Below are 20,639 nucleotides of genomic sequence, written 5' to 3'. Positions count from 1 at the left end.
CAGCTGTGGCCCAATCTCCTCATGACTGCCACTCTTGGCACACTCCCCAGTGTGTACCATTCTTCCCTGGTGTCAACCACAGCCTTTGTCCCCTGGCAACATCACCACAATCCCATGCCATTTTCGAAGTCCAGATGACGTCCTTCCTCCTGACAAAGAAAACACTATGTTGGCACACAGTTTGTGGGCTAGATCCTAATCTTGTTGCTTAATCTTACTATGTTGTGGTTCACTAGAACCATATATAGAACACGGGGTAAAGAGGGTAAACCTCAACAGGGTAAACCTCAACAGGGAATACTTCATTGTGTCCTCTCAACTCCATCCTCTGAGTTCAACTGCCTCCCCTCACTATTGTCTGCAGGTCATCTGACCCACTCTTAAAAAGGGGTATCACACACTGAACTACATATGTAACAATGGGATTGAAGGCTGATTAATTCCCAGACCCTATAATCTAAATTCCAGACCAAGGATGCAGCCCTACAAATAGTGGTCATCTTTTAAGATTCTACAGACTCTGGAACAGTTCCCAAGGTTATGGGGTAGTTAGTTTATCCCCTCTATTTAAGAAGAGAGACAGAGAGAAAACTGGGAATTGCAAACCAGTCAGCTCGAGCAAAATTAATGTCATTTACAAGAATACCACGCAAGGACTGTAACAAAACACTACATTGGACAAACAGTCAGAAAACTAACCACCAAGATACATGAACACCAACTATGCACAAAATGACATGACCCTCTCTCACTAGTATCCTCACATATGGATGAGGAAGGACACCATTTCGACTGGGACAACACATCCATCCTAGGACAAGCCAAACAAAGACACGTACACGAATTCCTAGAAGCATGGCATTCCAACTGGAACTCTATCAACAAACACATCGAGTTAGACTCCATTTACCACCCCCTGAGAAAAAGAACCGGAAGTGACTTCACCACAGGAAATAACATCACCACTGGAAATGACATCAACCCAAGAAACCCAAACATGTAAATAGAAAGCAGGAATTTTTAGCATTGCTTCACCCAAGGCCCACTGAAGATGTTACTTAGTAGGGTAACGAAATGTCTGGAAATGAACCTTGTAGCTCAGCAAGCAAACCTACATCCAAAGAGTCACTGAACCTGAACATTAACTCTAGTTTCTCTCCATAAATGCTGCCAGACTTGTTGAGCTTCTCCAGTCCTTTTATTTTTGATACCATTCACTTTCTTCATCACCTGCTGCATCTGCATGCTTAATTTCATCAGCTCGTGTATGACAATCTCAGGACTTTCCCAATCTATCACTGTTCAGGTAATAATCTGCCTTCCTGCCTCTGCTCCCAAAGTGGATAACTCCACATTATATTGTATTTCCCGTGCATTTGCCCTCTACTAACTGTGTCCAAATCTCTTGAAGCATCTCTGCATCCTCTTCATAATTCATCCTGCCACCCAGCTCTGAGACAACACTTTTATTCTAAATCATTAATATATATTGCTGATAACTAGAGTCTAAGCAGTGATACCTACAACACCTCACTAATCACTGCCCACCACTTAGAAAAAGACCTGTTTATTCAGATTATTTATTTCCTGTCAGCCTACTGGCTCTCCATCCATGCCAGTACACTAATCTAATCCCATGTGCTTTAAATTGTACATGCTGATCTCTTTTGGTGGGACCTTATTGCAAGTCCAGATAAACTACATTCACTGGTTCTTCCTCATCATCCACACTAGATACATTCTCAAATGAATTTCATTAGATTATCAAGCATGTTTCCTAAACCATGCCATTTGATCTTGTCACTGTTTTCCCAAGTACCCTACTATTAAACATTTTATCATAGTCCCTGGGAATTGTTTGATTTCCTTTCTCTAATATTACAATTTCACCTAATTTATCAAATTCTCCTTCTCCTTCTTGGCACTTTCATACATCCATTCTTAAATCCCAAATTTTAATTTGTGCAACCACCAGCAGCCATACTTCCAACTTGAAGCACTAAATTCTGAAATTCCCTTCCTAACCACCCCCCTCTTTAGGAGGATATTATGCCTTGTGGCTTGGTGTCAATTTTTAAAAAAACTTGTCAACCTCCTTTTAATATCAGAGTAGATAATCTGGCAATTTGAAATCAAGTGGACTCATCATACTTTAAAAGAAAGCACCTTAGATTTTCAAATCCACCTGAGATACCAAGACAGATTGCTTAATCGATAAGTATTACTACGAATACAAGTACAACTTGCCAAGAAAATGAATATATTCCTCAAATTACACCAATTAAACAATAGCTAGATGCTATACATGAGTTAAAATTCATTATTAAAAATAGTGAAATGTTTCCCCTTATCAGACTACAAATGTCGTCTGAACAGAAGTCTGAAGATGTCGAGTAGCATTCGCTCCAGATACTAAGATAGGAATGTGATATGACCCACTTAAATTAAATCTCCACAACGGGGAGTTCAGTTAATGAACGGTTTCTAGGCCACACAACCACAATGAAGACCAGAGAATTTAAAATATGTTTCAAGGCTTCTATTGTGCTGCTTGTGTCAATTCCAAACACAACTGGAACTTGTACATATAATGCACTGTGAAACGTATTAGAATGAAATTTAGAATGAGTTCCCTCTCTTGTAAAACTGATACACTCTAAATCAATCTTGGAATGATTTTTTTTTAGCCTTGCCAGCTTTAAAAATTCTTTGGTCAAGACAAGGCTCTCTAGCACCTGACTGATGCAAGACTGTGGGTCTGCACTGGCTAACAACCTGCAATGACTTGTTGCTAATCCACCTTGCCACGTCTCTCCTAAAATGACCATTCTGTGTATGCAATCTCAACTAGAATATCAATTGCCTAGTCAAACTGAAAGAAATCTCAAAGGAGTCCCAATTTATATCCACTTTTCAATGGGATTGACCAAACAGAATTAAAATATAGCAGCACTGAATCGGATCAATTTAGTTAAGCATAGTGTAATCTCCGGCTCCAACTGCTGAAAATTCCCTTCTATTTAGACAATTTTTAGGGTTAATTTTCCCTTCTTTTCAAGAGCATTGATAAAGGTCATGTGGATCTGAACCGTTGTGGGCTCCCTGGAATTAGCGTCTTTGCTTTCATAAGGCAGGATAAAATATTACGCAAAGTAAAACCTGCAACCCAAATAAATCTTGACAATGTTTATTCCAAAGAAAAAGATTATGCATCACCTCACACACAGATTGAAGAAGGAGCTCAATACAGTTGGAAATTACCTTTAAGACAGCTGCCATTTTCCATTTGTTTCTCCCACCACCCCCCCCCCCCAAGTGATCACTCTCGACTTTTAAACTCATACAAGGAAAAATTAACAAGCAAGTTGTTTGCAATTCATTCAGCAGAAGGCACTTATTCAATCAAACTAAGCCTTACCCCATGTTTCTTGCTCTCCTCTTTGTAAACTAATTTCAGGAAAGTTTCTTAGATCAACTTCAGACCTATTCCATATGTAATAAGATACCCAATACATTTTAGTTGGGTGGCTAGGAGGTCTTAAAAATGATCTGATTTATTGGCTAGCTGGCTAAGACCCTGTAGTCCATAGAGAAACTCCATAGTATGAGCTGCAACTTCTAACTGTGATGCACAATTTGATATTTTGCAGATAGTGAGAACTGCAGATGCTCGGAAGTCAAAGTCAAGAAAATGTGAAGCTGGAAAAAGCACAGCAACTCAAGCAGCATCAGAGGAGCAGGGGTGTTGACGTAACAGGTTGGAACCTATCATCGGGACTGGGGAGGAAAACTTCATCAAGGTTGTCATAACTTGGGAGGTGCCGGTGTTGGACTGGGGTGGACAAAATTAAAAATCACACACCAGGTTATAGTCCAGCAGGTTTATTTGGAATCACTAGCTTTCAGAGCACCGCTCCTTCACCACCTGATGAAGGATCAGCACACCAAAAGATAGTGCTTCCAAATAAACCTATTGGACTATAACCTGGTGTTGTGTGATTTTTAACTTCATCAAGGTTGGCATCCTTGGCAGAGGCTTCGCAGTATTGTTTTCAGCAACTTGGAGATAGTGAGGACTGCAGATGCTGGAAAATCAGAGTTAATAAAGTGTGCAGGTGGAAAAAGCACAGCACGTCCAGCAGCATCAGATGAAAGGTTCCGACCTGAAACATCACCACCCCTGCTCCTCTAATGCTGTTTGACCTGCTGTGCTTTATCCAGCTCCACTCTTTATTGACATAATCTGACATTTTACCATGTTGAAAAGTGTGTATTGCCCACCCACAACAACAGCCTCTGCTCCAATCTTAACAGGGGATGAGAAAGAACTAATCATTAATAAAAAGGTAGCTGCAACACAACTTTGCTTGAACACTTCCTTAAGCTCCTCAATACTTGTTCCATAGTTGCAAGCGGGAAAACAAACATCATACAATACAGTTAATTTGATTTGATTAAAAGTTGGACACATTGGAATATTGGACAATTAAATCATGCATAGAGTCAAAGATACGTTCAGCTTAGAAACAGATCCTTCTGTCTAACTTATCCATGCCAACCAGATATCCTAAATTAGCCTAGTCCCATTTGCCAGCACTTGGCCCAAGTCCCTCTAAACCCTTCCTATTCATGAATAATCCAGATGCCTTTTAAATATTATAATTGTACCAGCCTCCATCACTTCCTCTGACAGCCCATTCCATACATGCACCACCCTTTGCATAAAAAAGTTGCTTTTAGGTCTCTTTTTAAATTTTTCCCCTCGCCCTAAATCTAAGCCCCCTAGTTCTGGGAACCCCCATTCAGGAAAAAGACTTTGTCTATTTACCCTATCCATGCCCCTCATGATTTTATAAACCACTATAAAGATCACCCCTCAGCCTCCAACGCTCAAGGGAAAACAGCCCCAGCCTATTCAACCGCTTCCTATAGCTCAAATCCTCCAGCCTGGGCAACATTCTTATAGATCTTTTCTGAACCCTTTCAAGTGTCACAACATCCTTCAGAGAGGAAGGAGACCAGAATTGCACACCATATTTCAAAGTGGCCTTACAAACATCCCGTACAGCTGCAACATGACATCCCAACTCCTATACTCAATACTCTGACAGATAAAGCAAAGCATACCAAATGCCTTCTTCACTATCCTGTCTACCTGCAATTCCAAGGAGCTATGAACCCGCACTCTAAGGTTTCTTTGTTCAACAGCACTCACCAGGATCTTACCATTAAGTGTTTCGGTCCTGCTCAGATTTGCTTTTCCAAAATGCATTTATCTAAATTAAACTCCCTCTGCCACTCCTCAGCCCATTGGCCCATCTGATCAAGATTCTGTTGTAATCTGAGGTAATCTTCTTCACTGTCCACTAGACCTCCAATTTTGGTGTCATCTGCAAACTTACTAACTATACCACCTATGTTCAGATCCAAATCATTTATATAAATGATGAAACATGGTGGACCCAGCACCAATTTTTATGGCACTCCACTGGTCACAGGCCTCCAATCTGAAAAACAACCCTCCACCACCACCCTATGTCTTTTACCTTTGAGCCAGTTCTGTATCCAGATGGCTAGTTCTCTTTGTATTGCTAACCAGTCTCCCATTGGGAACGTCTCCTTTAAAATATTTCTCACACCTTAAACATATACCCCATAGTATTTGACATTTCCACTGGGAGAAAGTGAGCACTGCAGACACTGGCGATCAGAGTAGAAAAGTGTGGTGCTGGAAAAGCACAGCCGATCAGGCAGCATCCAAGCAGCAGGAGAATCAATGTTTCAAGCGTACAGCTTATACTCAAAATGTCAATTTTCTTGCTCCTTGGATGCTGCCTGACCTGTGCTTTTCTAGTACCAAGCTCTTCAAATTTGACATTTCGACCCTGCGGGAAAAATACTCCCAACTATTCACCCTGTCCATGCCTCTCAATTTAATATACTTCTATCAGGTCACCCCTCTGCCTCCGATACTCTAGCAAAAACAATCCAAGTTTGTCCAATCTCTCTTTATAGATAATACACTCCAATCCAGGCAACATCCTTGTAAATGTCTTCTGCTATCCTCTCCAAAGTGTGGCAACGAGAACTGCGCTCAGTACTTCAAATGTGGCCCAAATGAAGTTCTGTACAGCTGGAACATGGCTTGCTAACTTTTATACTCAGTGCCTTGACCCGTGAAGGCTAGTATGCCATCTGCTTTCATTACTACCTTCTCCACTTAAGTTATAACTTCCAGGGCCCTATAGACTTGCACCCCAAGTCCCTTTGCAAATCAATGCCTGCCATTTACTGTATACTTTTCTCTTGCAATTGATCTCCAAAAGCACATCACCTCACTCTTGTCCAGATTAAACTCCATCTGAAATTTCTCTGCCCAACTTTACAACTGATCTGTATCCCACTGTTGCATTACACAACCGTCCTCACTATTCATAACTCCAACAATTTTTGAATACTAATCAGGCCACCTACATTTTCACATATGTTACAAAACAATAGGAGGTCCCATCACTGATCCTTCCACTTGTCACAGATCTCCAGTCTGTGATACACCCTTCCACAACTATTGGATAAAAGGAAATTACTGCGGATGCTGGAATCTGAAACCAAAATCTCAGCAGGTCTGGCAGCATCTGTAAGGAGAGAAAAGAGCTGACGTTGAGTCAAAGCAAAGGGTCAGTTAGACTCGAAACGTCAGCTCTTTTCTCTCCTTACAGATGCTGCCAGACCAGCTGAGATTTTCCAGCATTTTCTCTTCTGCTTCCACAACTACTGTCTGCCTTGATGACCAGGCCAATAGTGTATCCAGTTTACCAACTCACTATGGATTCCGTGCAATTTATCTTATGGAGCAGCCTACAACAAAGCACCTGGTCAATTGTTTTAGTAAAATCCATGTAGGCAACATCCACAACACTGGCCTCATCAATCATCATCACTTCCTCAAAGAAAACCCAATCGGATTTGTGAAAAAGGACCACACCTGTATAAGGCCTTCTGATTAGCCCTAATAACTCCATTTTAATCCAAAAGCAATTAAATCTGACCCTAATTATCTTCAATAATTTCCCTACTGCTAATTTAAGTCTCAGTGACCTATAATTTCCTTGATGATCACTGTTGCTATTCTTAAACAAAGGAACAATATTGACTATTCTCCAGTCTTCTGGGACTTCACCTGTGGCAAAGATCTCTGTCAAAGTCCTAGGAATCCCCTTCCTTGCCTCCTTCAGTATCCTGGGATAGATCGCATGCGACATTGGGGACTCATCCACCTTAAATGTTTTCCAAGACACCCGACACCACCTTCTTTTTAATACTGACATTCTTTGAATGCTTTATACTGCCAAGTGATGTTTCTATTCTGGAGAAATTGAAGGGTTTTCCTTAATGAAATCTAAAGCTAAACCTGGAGGTATTAACTTTGGTGGCTTCCTTGTGCATTGCAGCAAAGAGATCAAAATGTTAAGAAGTCATGATAAATCCTTGCTTTGTGTCATTGGTTACTGCAAAGGCAATAGAAATCTGGCAACAGAAACAAACATGCCCTGCTATGTCATTGTGAAGTAGGCATAGAATTCTGATAAACTTGTTCTGAATTCCTATCCTAGAGAGCAAGCACTATGGACCAAGTGTTGAGGAGGTTAAGGAAGTGTTCAAACTAAATTGTGTTGCAGCTGCCTTATCATTGATCAGTGCTTTCTCATCGCCTATTAAGATTGGAGCAGAGGCTGTTATTGTGAGTGGGCAAAACACGCTTTTCTAAACATGGTTAAACATCAGATTGTGTCAATAAAGAGTGGAGCTGAAAAAAAAGCACTGCAGGTCAAACAGCATCAGAGGAGCAGGACAGTTGACGTTTCAGGTCAGAACCTTTCATTGGATGCTGCTTGGCGTGCTGTGCTTTTTCCACCTGCACACTTTATCAACTCTGACTTTCCAGCATCTGCAGTCCTCACTATCTCCAAGTTGCTACAGCTTTTGGACTACCAGCAGTTGACAAGTTGAATTGACAGGTTGACTTGACAAGTCAAGTTGACCACTTGAACCAATCTTTGACCTTTGCTATATTCAAGCTATTTGAAAGAAAGAAAATTATAGCAAGACAATTATTCAATGCTTCCGAGCCATGCCCATAAGCTGATTGCAAAGGTCTAAAAGTCATCAGCTGTGTAAGAAAATGCAAGATTGCTTGTCCCCACCCCCAAACCACAGTAGCACAACACAATGCACAGGCCATAGTAGTAACAGGCAATCTGAAACAGCCATAGCTTTTAGACTTTCAATTCACATGGAGACATTGTGGCATCAGCCAAAATGATTTCAAGCGCCAGAAGTTCTTATGGGTTAAAGATTATTGCTTCAATCAATATGAGTGTCAAGACATAACAATGTGGGTGGGTTGTGCTTCGGCGGGTCGGTGTGGACTTGTTGGGCCAAAGGGCCTGTTTCCACACTGTAATGTAATCTAATGTAATCTAATCTAATTAAAAGCACAAAGAGACACAAAATGAAAACCATAGAATATAGAGGATTTAGAATGTATTGATTTTTAAGTAACCTTCCCCTTTATAAAGTGATACCTTAGTATCACTTAGTTGGAATACTGAGAAACTACAACGTAATTTAGTGATAATAGTGTCTGAGAACGACAATGTGATCAAACACAAGACGACTGACTCAGCAAGCAAACATCACCTCCTCTAGATTGCAACACCTCTGAGCTCACAAAATAATTTAAAACCTAACGAGTTTTCGAACATCACAAAATTAAAATGCTGCCATCCCCTTTATTATTGTTTGGGGATGGGGGGGGGGGGGGGGGGAGGAAGAGTGTGAGTGGGTGGGTGAGGGAGGGAAGAAATGAACCAGAATCCGGGTGCAGAATTTCCAAAAATATATATATAGTGGGGGGGGGCGGTTGGGGAGAGGAGAGAGAAATCGCTGTACGGAAACAATAATGAGTCTTTAGCACCAGAACGCATCATTACCGTGCATGTTTACCAACAATAGCGAACACAACAAAAGCTATACCTAACAACTTTTGCAGCATGCAACCCTCTTTCCCCTCCGTCTCTACGTACCCACCTGTGTCCAATTTACAGTCATTTCATTGAGTAGGTGGTAAGATTGAGCATGGGGGCGGGGGAGAGAGAGAGAGAGAGAGAGGAGTAGGTTGTTACAGTCATGTTTAATCCAGATTTGGAGAAGGGAAAGGGAATCCACAGCGCCGCGTCTTTTAATATGCCAAAGGGCCATCCATCCTGTTGAAGTGGTTGCTCGCAGAATCCCCCTTTCGGACTGCCCCCTCACCCCTTACCTGGCGACCGTTGCACCGCTGCGCTCGCGCTCTCCTCCCACCGCAACTGCAGCCCGCGCGCTGCCGCCGGCTCGCTCCCGTTCTCCTTGACGACCAGGATGTTTGGTGGTGGTGGCGGTGGAGGAGGAGGAGAGGAAAGGGGAGCCGAAGTGGGTGGGGGGGGGGGGGGGGGGAGCCTGGAAACCGCCGTCTCGGATTGACTCGCGGCGCTGGCCAACCGCAGCCCGCGGCGGCGGAAAGGCGGGGCCGGCGGTCGGCCAATGGGAGTGAGGCCTGTGGGGTTGGTGGGCGGGGAGAGAGGGGGGTGGGGAAACACAGGGACGGAGCCTCCAGGTGAAAGGCGGGTCAAGGTGCGAAGGTTTCAGGTGGGCAACCGCGGGGGCGTCAAGCCAAGCCAGATGAGGCATCTTTGCCTGCAAACCCAGCACCTGAAATCCAAGGTGCCGTCCGATTCTCTTCATTTTTGAAAAAAAATATCTTTGAACAGGAAATGTTTAAATGTAGCATTTTTTAAATTATTTCAACCCTCTTCGCCCATGCATACTTTTGCTCTCACCACCCCCCACCCCAACTATTGTGACCACATCAATGAACTTTGCAAATGACAAATAAATCGAGGCTATTGCTCTCATCCACCAGCCACCCCCAGCCCTCCTGCTTCCTTCACCGATTTTCATTCAATCCTTTTATTGCTGACAATAGGAAGTAACGAGAATGCAACGGCTCAAGGAAACTATGTGCTTGAAAAAAATGAAAGTAAACCCCCATTTATATATTTTGTTTCATAGGTCGGTTTCTGATCTTGATAACCCTGGGAATCGCGCATTATTAGGAAGGGTGGCTGATTATTCGGAAAGGAGAGAAGAAAATGTAACACTCCTCCCCCCCCCCAAACCCACCTTGGCCAGTCATTCCTATGAGGTTTGCCAACACCTCCATCGCTGATCTACAATTTTTTGTTTTGGATCACCAACCTGCAGCACTGAAGTGGTACAGTTCCTGGCGTTCTCATTTGTAATCCAGCCTCTACAGTAAACAGTTAAACATACTGCAAGATCGGAACTCAGCAACACAGTGGGCCAGTGGCAGGTGAACGAACACCCGAAGAAAGCTACGACCTCCTCCTAACCAGAAATATGTGTTGCAACCCAAAATGCAATTTGCATCTAATAAAAAGGGACGTGAACTGTGTTTGGGGAGGGGGGGGGAAGCTTAAATTACATTATTTAAAAGCCAGTGGAGAGCTCCCGACGTTTCCATTCAAGGTGGAAATCAGATTAGAGCTGTACCCCAGAGACAGAAGGCTTTAAATATCATTTTACAGGTATTTACAAGAAATGTGCAAATTGAAACATTTTCTGAAACTAACAAGAGAATCCATAGCAGAGAAACTGGCTAAGCGGCACCTTTTGTTTGTTTCGATTACACAACTAGCAATTTCATCAACAATTATTTATCCAGCCTCTTAAAGCTAACCAGTCCTGGTACAGTACAGCGGCCTCAGTTCCACATTTCTGACTGACATCTGTTCATCTACTCAATCCCTTGATGTACTGATTAAATTGATTTTACCCATCCCCCCCCATTCGATTTGTAACTGGTGCCATTCACCACGCAACTATGATCTGTTACAACGCCGACCATTCAAAGGCTGACCGCTGAATCAATTTTTTTTTAAAAAAAACACATATCATGGATATGGGTTTAAAAAACTATACAGACCATCTGCTACTTGCTCTGACAGCCCACAGCCCGAGAGAAGAATCCCTTCAAGCTGAGCACAAAGTTTTAGAGCCGTGAGCAGACGGGTTCCCCTCACATTCCCAAATCCTCAACCCACGTCCTCTGTGAATGGTAGAGAAAGTAAAACTCTATGCGCGACTCGGATGCCACCGCCGAGGGCGGCGCAGTCAACAAAAGGGAGTGGGGTGGGGGAAGCTGCGGCTCCAGTTCCTTCACACATCATGTGTTCTCTCCCCTTTTCATTATTTAAAAGATTAATGTACTTACCCGGCTTTTATTTTCCCACCCTCGGTGAAGTAATCCCCGACTGAAGGTGGTGTCTTAGTTCCCAGGCGGTGAGCTAAGGTTGCTGGTGTCCCAATCAGACGCAGCACCAGGCTCTTTGGGGGGGGTGGTCTGCCGTTCAAGTGGATGCGTGTACAGCTTCCCTCAAACCACCGCTGCCCCAGCCCCCGAATGCAGTTGGAAGTTGTCGAAAAAAAAAGTTCAGTCCAATCCACTTCCAAACGTCTGAGGTCACTGCGGCAAAACGTCGCGATACTGAAGTGCAGGAGAGGGGATGGAGACTGGGATGTGTTGATCTTCGGGAATTTCAAGCTAACTGGGCCAGGGACGGAAAGTCTTCACTCTTGGCACTTTCTCAGCCAAGTTTGGGGACCAAGTCAGAAAACCTAGCAATCTGCATGTGTGTGTTTTGTAAACAGCGGGTTGGAGACGCTTTGAGAGGAAGCATGTTTATTATTTGTATTTTTTCATTTATAGAAAATCAGTTCACAAACGTCGGGAGAGGCGATGGTAATCGGGCAAAATTGTTTTGTTTTATTTATGTAAATACGATCAACGAAGTCAGATATTGTGGTGAACCACGAGAGTGCACTTTTGGCAAAAGCGGAAAACGGGAAATCTGAAATAAAATCCAACGCTGGAAATACTGGGCGAGCCAAGGCAGCATCTGTGAAAGAAAAGAGAATGAAAGTTTCAGGCAAAGGCAGTATAGAAATGTAATAGCTTATGAACGAATGAAGGGGGTGGGGAGGAGGGGGCAGGAAAACAATGAAGCCTTTTCTCACTTAATGAGCCACTCATCCTATCACGGACCTTCCCTTTTTTCTCTTCCTCCTCTTATATAAGAAATCAGGGCAACTTTCAGATATGATGCTCCGAGTTTTTTTTTCCTCTTGGAGACTTTCTTTAATACTGGAGCTCTAAAGGTGAACTTTGTATCTAATTACCTTCTCGCCTCTCAGTTGACCCTATGCTAATGACTGTGACTTCAACTAGTATGTTTTCCACATCACCACTACTAATTCTCTGTACAGTTCATGTAGTCATATAAGGTACCCTAGATAGCCAGAGTCAGACTAAAAGATTTGTGGTGATACCATGTCTCAAAACATCCTCATGCACTTCGAGCACAATTAATTATTTTGAAATACTAGTACTATGTAGTCAAAGTCAGCAGCCATTGCATGCAGTTAAGTTCCTGCTGGCATTGGTTAAGTGAAAACAACAACAAAAGATAGTATTCTTTAAATGTAATATTCATTTAACGTTGAACTGAATGTCTACCCAGATGATGTGATTAAATCTTGTGGTTTTATTATCATTCAATGGTTTACCAATTTTTTTTCTGGCTAAATTATCAACTGAATTAAATAATCTGACAATTGTGTGCAAGTTGAGTTTGTAGCTGTCTTGCATAGCTGGTAAGCTGTGCAACTATGGCTGGCATTACTAAACCCAAAGCTAACATCTTTAAAAATGCACTTTCCAAGAATCCATATGATAGACTTACACTTCAAGAATTAGTTCACTTGGATGTATTAAACATTGTTGGGTTGTATCCCCTGGAAAATGAGATGACTAAGGCAGAATTTGATTTAAGTTTGCAAGACATTTCAGGGAATTAATAGTCTGATGAGAAAGTATATTTCTTGCTGGCTGAAGTATCTAGAATCATTGAATTATCCAGCGCAGAAGAAGCCCTTCAGCCCATTGATTCTGCACCAAAATGTGAGAAACCATATAAATGGGATTACATTTACCAGCACTTGACCCAAACACTTGAATGTTATGACATGCCAGAGAAGCGTAGAGTTGTACAAAATGGAAACAGACTCTTTGCCCAACTCCACAAGCCTGACTACCCTAACCGACCCATTGTCTCAGCCTGCTCCTGCCCCCACCGAATTCAACTCCACCTACCTTGATACTGTCCTATCCCTCCAGATTCAGGAACTCCCCACAGATTTTCAGGACACCACCCATGCCCTCCACCTCCTCCAAGACTTCCATTTCCCTGGCCTCCAACGCCTCATATTCACCATGGCCATCCAGTCCCTCTACACCTCCATTCACCATGACCAGGGCATTCAAGCCCGTCATTTCTTCCTCTCCTGACGTCCCCACCAGTACTCTTCCACTGACACTCTCATTCGTTTGGCAGAACTGGTCCTCTACCTCAACAATTTCTCCTTCCAATCCTCCCACTTCCTCCAGACGAAAGGGGTAGCCATGAGCCCCAGCTACCCTGTCTCTTTGTTGGCTATGTAGAAGAGTCCATCTTTCGGAGTTACATCGGCACCATTCCCCAACCTTTTCTCCACTTCATTGATGACTGTATCGTCGCCACCTCGTGCACCCACAAGGTGGTTGAACAGTTCATCAACTTCACCAACACATCCCACCCCGACTTTAAATTCACCTGGACCATCTCTGACACCTCCCTCCCCTTCCTGGACCTTTCTATCTCCATCAACAGTGACCAACTTAACATTGACATTTTCTACAAACTCACCAACACCCACAGCTACCCGGATTATACCTCCTCCCACCCTGCCTCCTGCAAAAATGCCATCCCGTATTCCCAAATCCTCTACCTCCACCGCATCTACTCCCAGGAGGACTAGTTCCACCACAGAACTCACCAGATGGCCTCCTTCTTTAAAGACCACAATTTCTCCTTCCACGTGGTTGAAGATCTCTGGGACACCCACACCAATCAACTCCACTGCTCTGTGGCCAAACTCTTCAACTCTCCCTCCCAATCTGCTGAGGACATGCTGGTCCTGGACCTCCTCCATCGCCACTCCCTTATCACCCAACGCCTGGAGGAAGAACACCTCATCTTCCGCCTTGGAACACTTCAACCCCAGGGCATCAATGTGGACTTCACCAATTTCCTCATTTCCCCTCCCCCCATCTTACCTCAGTTCTAACCTTCCAGCTCAGCACCATTCTCATGACCTGTCCTATTTGTTAATCTTCCTTCCCACCTGTCCGTCCCACCCTCCTCTCTGACCTATCACCTTCACCTCCAACTCCATCAACCTATTGCACTCTCAGCTACTTTCCCCTCAGCCCCACCCCCTCCCATTTATCTCTCCACCCCCGAGGCTCCCAGCCTCCTTCCTGATGAAGGGCTTTTGAACGAAACATTGATTTTCCTGCTCCTCGGATGCTGCCTGACCTGCGGTGCTTTTCCAGCACCACTTTAATCTTGACTTTAATCTCCAGGATCTGCAGTACATACTTTCTCCTCTTTGCCCAACTCGCCAGTCAAATATCCTGAATTAATCTATTCCTATATGTTAGTATTCAGCACATATTTCTCTAAACCCTGCCTATTCATATACCGATACAGGTGCCTTTTAAATGTTATAATTGTACCAGCTGCCAACAGCTCCTCTGGCAGCTTATTCCACACAGGCATGACCCTTTGCATGAAAAAATTACCGCTTAGGTCCCTTAAAGTTTTTTTCCCTCTCACCTTAAACCTATGCCCTCTACTATTGGACACCCTACCCTGGGAAAAGACCTTGGCTGTTCATCATATATACACCCCTCATGATTTTATGAACCTCAAGAAGGTCACTCCTCAGCCTCTGAGGGGAAAATAGCCCCAGCCTATTCAGCCTTTCTCTACAGGTCAAACCCTCCAACCCCGCAACATTGTTGTAAGTCTTTTCTGAACCCTTTGAAATTTCACAACATCTTTCCTATAGCAGGGAGAGCAGAACTGTACACAGTATTCCAACAGTGGGCTAGCCAATATTCTGTACAGCCAACTCCTGTTCTCAATGCAATGATTAATAAAGGCAAGCATACCTGTGCCTCCACTTTCAAGGAATTGTGAACCTGCGCCCCAAGGTCTTTCAACTAGGAGAAAGTGAAGACTGCACATGCTGGAGATCAGAGTCGAGTGCAGGCTGGTGGCAAAGCACAGCAGGTCAGGCAGCATCCAAGGTGTAGGAGAATCGACATTTTGGGCAAGGCCGCTTCATCAGGAATGAGGCTTGTGAGCCAAGGGGCTAGAGACCCCTTTGGCTCACAAGTCTCATTCCTGATGATGGGCTCTTGCCCGAAACATTGATTCTCCTGCACCTTGGATGCTGCCTGACCTGCTGTGCTTTGCTAGCACTCCACTCTCAACCCCAAGGTCTTTGTTCAGCAAAGCTCCCCATGACCTTACCATTAAATATATAAGTCCTGCTCTGATCTGCAGCACCTCACATATATCTTAATTAAATTCCATCTGTCACCGCAGCTCATTTGTCCATCTGATCAAGGTCCTGTTGTACTCCGAGATAATCTTTGCTATCCATTACAATACAAATTTTGGTGTCATCTGCAAACTTACTAACCATAACTCCTATATCCACATTTAAATCATTAATATAAGTACTCATTAAAGTTTTAAAGGATGCAAAGCTATTCGCCTCTACCATGTTTCCAGGCAATACATTTCAGACCATCACCATGTTCTGGTAAACAAGAGTTTTCCTCACAAACACCCCAAACCTCCTGCCCCTCATTACAAACCTGTGTCCCTTTATGACTTCAGCTAAAGGGAACAGCTGATCTTTATCGACTCTCTTCATGTCATTCATAATCTTACACACCTCAATCAGATCACTCTTCAGTCTTCCCTGCACCACCAAAAACAAATTAAGCCTATCCAACCTTTGCTCTTAACTTAAATTCCAACCCAGGCAGCATCCTGGTGAATCTCCTCTGTCCCCTTCCAGGGCAATCACACCCTTCCTGTATTGTGGTGACCAGAGCTGCACATAATACTCTAGCAATGTCTCACTGAAGTTCTATAGAACTTAATTTGTAATCTATGCCTCAATTGATAAAAGCAAGAGTCTGACCTTTTTCACCGTAATACTAACATGCTCTTCCGCCTCCAGAAAGCTGTGTACAAACACTTCAATATTGCTTTGTTCCACAGAATTTCTCAGAGTCATGTCATCCATTGAATACTTCCTTGTCTGCAGCTTTAAAGCTAGAACTGGGGCTCACTGGAGGAAAATGGGAATCATTTCTACACAAAGAGGATGGTAGAAATTTGAATTCTCTCCTGCAAAAGGTAAATGATGATAGATCAATTGTTAAATTTAAATCTGAGATTGATATGTTTTGTTAACTAAAAGTATTGAGTGGTATAGGGGCCAAGGCAGGCATATGAAGTTAGGGAGCAAAATAGTTATCTTACTGATTGGCAGAATAGGCTCAAGGAACTCTTACTAATTGGCAGAATAGGTTCAAGGAACTAAATGGCCTACTTGTTTCTATGTTCCTCAATGAAAACACTCACCAGCCCAGGAAGACTGAGGCAAAATATATGACCCCAACTGAGATTGTTTAACTCAACTTAGAGTTGAAACTTTATTGCTGGAACAGCACAGCAGGTCAGGCAGCATCCAGGGAACAGGAGATTCGACGTTTCGGGCACAGGCCCTCCTTCCTGAAGAAGGGCCTGTGCCCGAAACGTCGAATCTCCTGTTCCCTGGATGCTGCCTGACCTGCTGTGCTGTTCCAGCAATAAAGTTTCAACTTTGATCTCCAGCATCTGCAGACCTCACTTTCTCCTCCTAACTCAACTTAGACCAGCAAGTGAAACCTTCTTGTCTGTAGTCTTCCATACCAAGCAAGGAAACAAATACTAGATAATTTTATGCAATGTTTAATATGTTTGCCATCTGCTAGTGTGCTGTGTGTTACTGATACATGGTGTTCACACAGAAGGATTATAAAATATATTGCCTTGAAATATATTGATAAATAAATTGCCCTTAATTTGTCAGGAAATTTTCTGGCTGATATGTGTTTATAGAATTATAAATCAACATGTTATACATATATTATACCTGGGAATAACAAACAGCCAGCAGTAATACCCATCTGTCAGGATGTGGAGTAGCTGTTTAGAAATGGTTGTAGTTAGGCAGATAACAAATGCCTGTTTATGCTTCTATGGAAGCTAAACTGAGTCAGTAAATGGGCCAATGTAAAGTTCAAGTATCATAAGTTCTCAGACATAAAACATTCACACATAAAATGCATTCCCACTTAACATGTACTTTTCCAGTATAAATTAAAAATAACGCATGTACAAAAAGGAATGATAGACAACAGATACCTGACTAGGTTTTTCAACATCACATTTCCTTAATTAAAGTCAAAAATCACACAAGTTCATTTGAGAATGTAACTTTTAAAAAGTTCTGCGATTTACATATGAAAGAACTGAAACCAACATGTTCATTCTAAAAGATGACAGACTTAACAAACAATCCAGGTCCTTTTCAGAATATAATTTCAGTTACATCACACTGTAAACCTTTGCTATAAATTCTGTATCTTATGATCTATACTCCACAACCAACTGATCCGAAAGCTAGTGCTTCCAAATAAACCTGTTGGACTTTAATCTAGTGATGTATAACTTTTGACTTTGTACACCTCAGTCCAGCTCTGGGCATCTCCAAATTTTAATTAAAGTCATGCATGTTAGACATAATGGGCAGAATTTTGCGCTTCTTTTGGAACAGGAAGAAAGATGGGCACAGGAGTTTAATTGGGCTGGAGACAAAAATTCGGTATCCTGATGGCTGGATGAACCTTTGTAATTAAGTTCTACAAGCTATTTAGGCAAGTTGATCTTCCCAACAGCAAGAGTTGAAGAGCCCATTTGTATTATTTGCATGCATTAAAAGGCCACTTCATCAGAATTAATTTCTCCCCAACTGAAAGATTCATGTTCAGGACTTCAGATTAAGTAGTTACTGCTTTGTCCTTCTGGCAATACATTATTACAGCTAATGATTTTGATAGAATTCAGATGTCAGCACTCCAAGTTGGAGTGTGAGAAGAGTGGAGTAAAGGATACATAAGAGAGAGGGTCGCACAATAGGGTGGTGCACAGTCTGAGGAAGATTATGACAATGTCAAGGGAATGGTGAGGCATTGTCCAGAAAAGGATATACATCTACAAAGATGACATCAGCAGTAACAGGGAAAGAAATAAGGGTAAGGGAATGACAAGATGCTGTGGGTGAAGGATAATAGGGAGAATTTGGTGACTGTCGGGGGGGAGGGCAAAAATGTTGCAACTCAAAAGAAAAGTAAAATCATGCCATCCTTTGAGAAAGTATCTTCAATTACAAGATTTGGAGAAAAAGCCAGATGCAAAGTGCGAGGAGGCCATCTTTGGATGGGCAGGCTTAATGCAGAGAAATTGTAGATAATTTAGAGGCATCATAGGAGTGATCAGTAAAGTAGATGGAGAACCATGCTCAACTGAGCTCTCCTTCCTACAGTCCAATGCCCAAAACCAACATCACTACAACATAATAAGGGTCATATTCTCGTAATATTGCAACAATATCTAGAGTCACGGTCCCTTGTGGGATGATTGGCATCTTGTGAAGTAGATGAAAACAAAAGGTAAGGGTAAGAGTTACAAGCTTTAAGAGGTCGAATCAGGGACAGCTTCCCTGGTCAATGCTCATGACATCTAATGTGTGGCCTGTCTATGATGACAAGGGAAGACTAGCACAATGGTGATGTAGGATGCAGCACAGGAGCTCAGTATTGTATGAGAGCGAGCCAATTGACATTTTTCCATTACCCTAGTAAATGTGCAGTTTCTCCATGCACATAAATGTATTGCTGGAAAAGCCTGATAAGATAGCCTTCACCAAAGTGGTTATGGGGGTGAGAAGGAGGCCAGGGAGCTTAGATGTCAGGGCTTAGCTTGAGCTTAAAACAAGAAAGATTTCAAAGAATATGTTCTCTAGATGAATTGATGCATTGTATTTACAGATCAACTGAAGCAGACATTACTGGTGGCAAAGAACCAAGGCAGCAGCAAAGGGAACAGGAACAGCAGCAACAAAGACCACAGCAGTCAGAAATAGCTGACCAGCCTCCAGAGACACAAAATCCAGACAACAGTGATCATCGACTTGAAACGGAATAAACAGCTACAGTTATCTGGATTTGACTAAGGGTTAACGCATGAGGTGCTCTGAGATGTCCCAGCAGGTGGTTTCATAAATGTGCCACTTGTTGAATAAAGGCTTTTGACTGCTAGGACTGGGAGGCAATGTCATGTTGATTGCCTTGAAGGTCACCTTAGCCTCTAACCTTTTATTTTCAGGTGGCTTATTTTAGGGCATCACTGTGGGATATTCCAGCCTGAAACTCACAAATTTATTCAGGAGGTCAGAGATGCTCTATTCCAAAAATCCCATGAATTTATGACGTTCTAATGAGATCCAGAGAGCCTGCCAGTCAGGGAATTGGGATTTAGTGTCATCACAGGATTCCCACTCTAACCTGTACACATGTTGCAATTAGAACTCCCTAGGATCATTTAGCTGTTTTGATCAACAGGAAACATTTCCAGTACATTAATTTGCAGTTAATGTGCGATCACACCAGACAAATCCTCGAGGTGTGTGCGCACAACCCAATGCCTACCACATTGCAGGCTCACAAATGTCACAAGTCTTTAATGCATTGTATTAATTGCATGACTGGCTGTTGGACGACAAGTGATACCCCAGAGACCTGGACGTGGCACTACTTAAGAATTCAGATTACTGCTGAGGAGAAATGACACACATACTTTCACAAAAGCCACCATTGAGCAGAAAATAAGCCAACTGAAAATGAAATTCAGATGCTTAGGTGGCTCAGGCAGAACACTGCAATGTATTGCAGAAGGAATGTCCAACATCATCATGGTGTGCTGTGCCCTCCACAACCTCACTCAAAAAAAGAGGGATGTCTCATAATGAAGAGATGGAGGACTGACATGTCTCTCTTGATGAGGATGGAAGGGTGATGATGGTCACATGGGACTGGATGTTACAGGTGGAATCAGAAGATCATAGGGCAATGGTGAATGAGACAGAAAGGCCGGTGCCAACCTTATAGCTATCAGATCCAGGGCAAATTAACTACTGTTACTTTTGTTTTGTTTTTTTTTTAAATCAGCTCACTGGGAGCCAGTTTCCAATTTGGGACATACGTCATTGAGTTATTTCAGTTACATCAGTTTTTGTTTCCTTAAATAAAATGTCCTGTTTTAGTTTAGCACTGCTGACAGTGACAAGCCTTATATGCACTAATCAGTGTAGAAAGATCTAACCTTTCCACCAAAAGCCCACACCAATATCTGCATAACATCGCCCACTCCCATGGCCTCAGGGTCTTGGAAACAGATGTATTTATGGCCCTTGGCTCAAGCAAGCCCATATGCATGCCAACCTGAAGAGCACAT

General features: G+C 42.8%; 1 protein-coding gene across 6 annotated transcripts in view; it reads right to left on the bottom strand.

The window, feature by feature from the left end:
- sipa1l1 (signal-induced proliferation-associated 1 like 1) overlaps nucleotides 1-20,639 on the bottom strand; it is a 415,651-nt gene that overhangs the window by 377,049 nt on the left and 17,963 nt on the right. For 4 of the 6 annotated variants that reach the window (XM_087990088.1, XM_043698149.2, XM_043698153.2 and 1 more), the window contains exon 2: nucleotides 11,333-12,017. The gene's annotated coding sequence lies outside the window, so the exon portion shown is untranslated. Of the gene's footprint in view, nucleotides 1-9,322; nucleotides 9,376-11,044; nucleotides 11,067-11,332; nucleotides 12,018-20,639 lie in introns of those variants that run through there. The other 2 variants (XM_087990090.1, XM_043698151.2) reach the window with 2 other exon arrangements.

The sequence above is a fragment of the Chiloscyllium plagiosum genome, unplaced genomic scaffold (assembly GCF_037043375.1).
Source record: "Chiloscyllium plagiosum isolate Xiang-an unplaced genomic scaffold, Cpla_swu_hap1 HiC_scaffold_8, whole genome shotgun sequence".
Lineage (NCBI taxonomy): Eukaryota > Metazoa > Chordata > Chondrichthyes > Orectolobiformes > Hemiscylliidae > Chiloscyllium > Chiloscyllium plagiosum.
This window is presented reverse-complemented; position numbering and strand designations above follow the sequence as displayed.